At 33.5% G+C, this 6,000-nt stretch overlaps 1 protein-coding gene across 12 annotated transcripts in view; it reads left to right on the top strand.

The window, feature by feature from the left end:
* The first annotated feature begins 4,328 nt into the window (after positions 1 to 4,328).
* Positions 4,329 to 6,000, top strand: part of zbtb16a (zinc finger and BTB domain containing 16a) — a 147,993-nt gene continuing 146,321 nt past the window's right edge. For 4 of the 12 annotated variants that reach the window (XR_015519439.1, XR_015519438.1, XM_087299200.1 and 1 more), the window contains exon 1: positions 4,329 to 4,419. The gene's annotated coding sequence lies outside the window, so the exon portion shown is untranslated. 12 annotated transcript variants of the gene reach the window in all.

Genomic DNA, 6,000 nt, shown 5'->3' with positions numbered 1-6,000 from the left:
TTTCAATCCATTAACAAAGAGAATGTCACCTATTCTTCTTAATGAAAAGAAAACCTAATGCTGAAAAACTGCTCTGATGCTAAATTTCTAATCTGATTGAAGATTTGAAGAAACAAACGCATTAAAACAAAAAAAGTTAAATTTTTTATAAGTGTAAAAATGTATAAAGATACGCTTTCCTTGTTTTTTTTTTTTGTTTGTTTTTTAATTTGTTAATTACTCAAACATATCACTAAATAACTAGGATTGATTAAAATAACATAAAAATAATCAAGATAAAGTGGAGATGCATGATAGATGATCAGTAAATACTTAAGATTTAATAAAATACATTTGGTATTTTCTCAAATTAAAAAAAAAAGTGTCAGACAAAATAATGAAATAATTCGTAGTTCCAAAGGGCAAGCTGTTTTTTTATTCAAGTCTTTTAACCTCTTTGAAATGCATTCATAATTTGAGAAATTATTTAATCTAATTACCGAAAGATAGATACTTTAAGTGAAATTACTTTAATTAATGACATCTAATGAAAATAATAAATCACAATTATGAAGATAAGTGATCTGCACAGCATTTACAGATTTAGATTATTTGGTTTATGCATTATATAGTTTTAATTATCAAACCACTGAAAATGTAATAATAATAAACCTCATATGTTTCAGATAATAAATACTCAGTAATGTCATTAGGAAGCACTATTTCCTAAATCTAGCACTAAACCCGCAGATCTTATAGTTATGTTAGCATTTATGGATGACATTTACACAATAGGCACCTACAAGATTCAAAGGTCTCAAAAGGAATTTGTAGCCATGCACAGGGAGGGGCGTTTTTTGTACAGGAGAAAATCCAGCCAAGGTCAGAGGTAGAGGTCAGAGGTCGTGAGGGCAGGCCCCCTATGCATAAGACACCCCCAGGATTATACAAGTGTAAAAAGAGCCTATTCAACCCAAAGCCTTGAGTGAGATTCACAAAGATCCACTGTTAGCTCAGTATGCCTCTCGGTACACTTCTAATGATGATTTATATATATACGAATACATACTGTGTGAATATATAGACAGCAAACATCTAGCTCAAGTGCATTCACATCTTTTTTAATGGTCTTATGCATCATAATATGCAAGTGTAATTATAATAATCACACAAATTCAGTGATAAGTGTTAGCAGCTGAATGCACGCTGCAAAGCACTCCTGCAGAGCCAAGGCCAATGAATTGTGCTTAATAAACGGTGTTTTAAATAAATGTATAAGTATTACTTTACAAAAACAGCGTCAGTGTTTGATTTTCAAATATGAATTTTTAATAGGTCTTATACAATATAACAAACACAATCCTTCTGCCGATGCTGTGAATTGAAGGTAAATATGGAAATAATACTCTGTTACTTCTCACCATGAGAAATGTGCATAAGTGTCACCTGTGTGTTTTGAGTCTAAAAGCACAGGTAGCTGTTGATGGTCACAGAAAAATCTACTTCAATGTTCTCCTCTTGAAAAATCTACATCTTATGTGGCCTGAGGGTGAGTAAATCAATCAAAAAGTCAAAACTGTTTTAGCTTTCTAAAGATTTCAGTGCATAATTTAGGACTTATCAGAGTCCTCTCCAGTAAAATGTGGATTAGATGGTGATTAGGCCAGTGTCTTTTTTCTTTATCCTCAAGTAAGCCAGCACAGCTCTCAGCTCAAAGGTGATGGCACTCTATGATCTCCATCTCAAGCTTTATAGAGCCTAGTGAAGATTCCCTCTGCTTCCCTCCATTTTCAGGCTGTCACGCTCTGCAGACAGTCAAAATAAAGTGCACTGACAATATAAGTGACAAATAAATAGCTGATGGCAGTCGGAATGAAATGAGAATGTTTGCCAGCACAATTTAGTGAAAGGTATGCCTGCATGGCTTATATTACCTAATGCTAATTAAGTCTAATTTTAATTAAATTAAGCATATGCAATTATGTTCTACAGAGAACTGTTTTATGAATATTAAAGAAACAACATTTGATTAAAAAATTCAAATGTTTTAAACGTACATGTAACATTCGCAATGAATGAATTAAATTATGGGTTTTGAATGTGTATCAGTTTTATCTTTCATTTAAAAAGCATCTTAAAATCTCAAGGATTGATGATCTAATAGTTTGAATCATTTCTCTTTATAGTCAGTCTGAAGTCAGTCTTTTTAATGACCAGTCTATTTAAAAAAAAATAAAACAGTGTTTATGAAATTTAACATAACAAATTGAGTTAACTGGATTTTAAGACAATTTTGTTTATTTAATTTAACATTATCCCTGTTACATTTTACATCCACTTTTTACAATTTACTACATGTAATTTATGCATTTTTACATATAAGTAAATTATGCAGCAGTAAGCTGTGCTTTATTGTATTGAACCTGAAACGCAAAAAAAAAAAAAATCTTTAGTTAAACTGGTATACAGTATTTGTACACTGTAAAACTGCAAAAGTTAAGGTAACTCTGAACCTAATCCATTTGAGTAAATGAAGTAATTTGAGCACAGTGAAACCCAATAAATGAAGAGAACTTAAACCAACTGAGTACTGTGAAAGCCAGTAAGTTAAGGCAACTCAAAACGTTGGAGGAAACCGATTGTACAAACCATTTGAGTTAAAAAAACAAATCTATATGAGTACTGTGAACTTTCTCCATTTAGGTTGAAGTTATGAGGTACTTAATTAAATCAACTATTTTCATGTGAGCAGAATTACCTTTCAGTAAATTTTGAGTTAACTACACTCATTTCATTTGATAAAGTTGACTCTTGCGTTTTACAGTGTAGGAGTCAGAATTATTCAAGATTTATCTTTTAAGCCAACAATCCGTATTTGAGTAAAGATCATGTTTAAAAAAATGTGTTAAATAGTTTTAAAGGTGATTAATTTCTTCAATATTTACATTATTTTTTTTAACCTCCAGATTACTTTTTCAAATAGTTGCAAAGCCAAATATTGTCATATTGCAACAAACCATACTTCAATGGAAAGCTTATTTATAGAAATCAATTCCATTTTTTGGTTAGATATGCAATAACCCTTACTTGACTCTAAACTTAACCTAATCCCTATAATTATGTATAAATATATCACTGCATTGTAACATGCACATCGAACACTGTTTGTTGAATTTAAGTTCATTGCATCTAAGCCAATTATTCTCATTACATTATAGGTAGACTGTTAGGTTGGGGTTAGGGTTATTGTAAGTTGACATTACTTGCAGTACATCTGTTGAAGTAACAGTATCATCAGATATTAACCAGACAGTCTACTAATACTCAAATGGACCATGAAAATAAAGTGTTACCACAGTTTTCAATGTTTTGTGATTCATCTTTTTCACATTTGCATTTACTGTACCTTGATCTCTCCTCTGATGTCTGCAGATGTTAAAAAATTTTTACACTGACTTTTATTAAACATTTTTAGTATTTTGAAATGATCTGCTGTCTCGGTTGGTCATGTAAGATACGCTACATAAGATGAGTAATGAGCTGCCAGCTCTTTTTTTTTCTTTTATGAATGTATTTTTTAAATGGATCTGTTTCCAGCTATACTGAAATATGCCTATTTGGCAAACTGTAGTTGAGGTCCTACAAAACTGAAAATTAAATCACAAAAACGAAACAAAAAAAAAAAAGTTAATTACAAGGTATTTTTACAGTATTAACAAAATATAATTGTTTTTAATTTATTTCATTGTAGTTCATTTTAGGTCATATTTATATCCAAGCCTTAATTTATTTATATAGTAAATTATGCAGTGTTACTTTATTTACAATTACACTGTAATGTAAACACCATAAAATAATTTGATTGATTGGTTGATTGGTTGATTGATTGATTGATTGATTGATTGATTGCAGAATGAATGTTTTACTGGTCCAATCAAACAAAGAATGTCACATTACACATTATAACAAAAACATATACAATGTTTGGGAAATATACAAGACCAAATAAAACCCATGCATATTTTACTGTAAACATGGACATGCAAAGTTAGTATAATGTAGTCATTTTGGATGTATAGCTCTAAATATGACTGGACCATTGGCTCAGACCTGCCTGCAGACCTCATTGAGAACTTCCCCGGTTGTAAAGTAGTAGCAAAGGTGATGATGCTTGAAGGTTAATGATTAAAGTCCAAACGCTGTGTGATAGATAGTGTCCCAGACACGCTGGCCTATATTCGACAGCCCCCTAGGTGTCTCACTTTAGCAGTGTTTGTCAGGACTCCGGCGAGGATGTGCGCTGACGTCACCGGCGTGTTGATTTGCTAAGCGGCGAGCAGAGAGGAGTTAGTGCGCGTGAGAGAGAGCGGGTACTGTGAACAGCGTTACTATGCTACAGTCCTAATAACCGCACGCTCGGAAGCCAAACGCGCAACACAGGTGAGTACAGGCGCGCACCTTTAAAACACCCACACCTGCTGACAGACCCATCCTTGTGTGTGTTTTCAGTTCGGGGTGGAAAAATGTTCACATTAGAAGATGATCCGCGTTGTGTTGATCAGATGTGTTTTGCGCTCAGCATCCCATCAAGTTACAGTGTTTCTACTGTTGCTTCAAGTGAAGGTGAATTGTGAGTGCAGCGAAAAGTAAAAGTGCGGCTGTCAGTGAGTGCGGTGCAGGCTCAGGGCACCTGATGGATATGGCTGTTTATGTTCATCTTTACACATGTGGAGATGTTATGTTGACGTAAGCGTGTGTGTGTTAGTATTCGGGGGACGTGAGGTCTGCTCGCGCACCAGACAGTGACGTGCTTCCATGTGCTTTATTTTCAGCTTTACTCTTTCATATTGAACGTCGGACAGTTTATATAGCCTGTGCCATAACTGAACAACGAACAAATATCGTATTTTTGGTGATTCTTGTTTTGCCCTCATCATTAAATCAAAGCTACCGTGGAGGTGCGTGCCGCTGTCTTTTAAAATGAGCCGAATGTATTTGGTTGTGAGTTTTTAAAGTGAAATGACTTTTGCCTTTTATTGTATTATACTTTAAAAATACTTCAAGCCAAACGCTATTTTATTTGTCTTCCCCGTTTGTGCGTGTACATGTGTAATGAAATTACAAACGGCTCTTAAATTGATTCACGTGTGAACAGTCGAATGATCATGTATTGATCAGTCAAATGAGCTCTGACTGGACTTTTCATCGGTCTTTTTTATCGCATATAAGGCAGATAACGGCAGTTGTTAAATAATATCAATACGCATTGATGTTTTCTTGACTTTTCTTGTCTTACTTGTGATGTACAGTTCGCGTGCGTAAATTGGCGTCATTATTGCTAACGTCTCATCAGTTAACAGCACTCTTCAAAGAAAGCGTATTCATTCCTCACTTATTACTCGCCTTCCTGCCGTTTGTAGTAAAATAAACTGCGCGTAAAAAGCCCTCGAATATTTCTCTCATGTCAGCCTTTATCATAACTTGAGCTTATTTGCTGCCTGAGACGGTACATTCACAATGAAAATGCCCGTCATTCACCGCGAAGATCATGGTGTTTGATTTAAAGAGCCTTTACTAGGCTGCTCTTGTTTGCCGAGGCTTCTTGATGATCAGATACAGTGGGAGAAATATTACATGTTTGAGTAAATCTCCTGCTTTTTTATCTACTATCTTAAATGTATGTAATAATATACATAAAGGGATGAATTTCTCATGCTTTCCAAGTGTAAATTGCTAGTCCAGTATGACAGTGTTCACCCAAAAGTAATCTTAATCATCAGGGTATGGTTTTATATATATATATATATATATATATATATATATATATATATATATATATATATATATATATATATACACACACACACACACACATTATATTATAGTGTTGAGTGTGGGTTGATTTATTTTTATATATATCATGTATTGTAGAATACATTTAATTTACATGGAGTTGTATTTAAAATACAAATGACATTTTGGTGCGTTTTAAGAGCTCTGAGTTGTTTTGTGTCATCCTCT

Source organism: Danio rerio, chromosome 21 (assembly GCF_052040795.2).
Source record: "Danio rerio strain M-AB ecotype USA chromosome 21, GRCz13ab, whole genome shotgun sequence".
Lineage (NCBI taxonomy): Eukaryota > Metazoa > Chordata > Actinopteri > Cypriniformes > Danionidae > Danio > Danio rerio.
The sequence above is the reverse complement of the archived record's forward strand: the minus strand, read 5'-3'. Positions and strand labels throughout refer to the sequence as shown.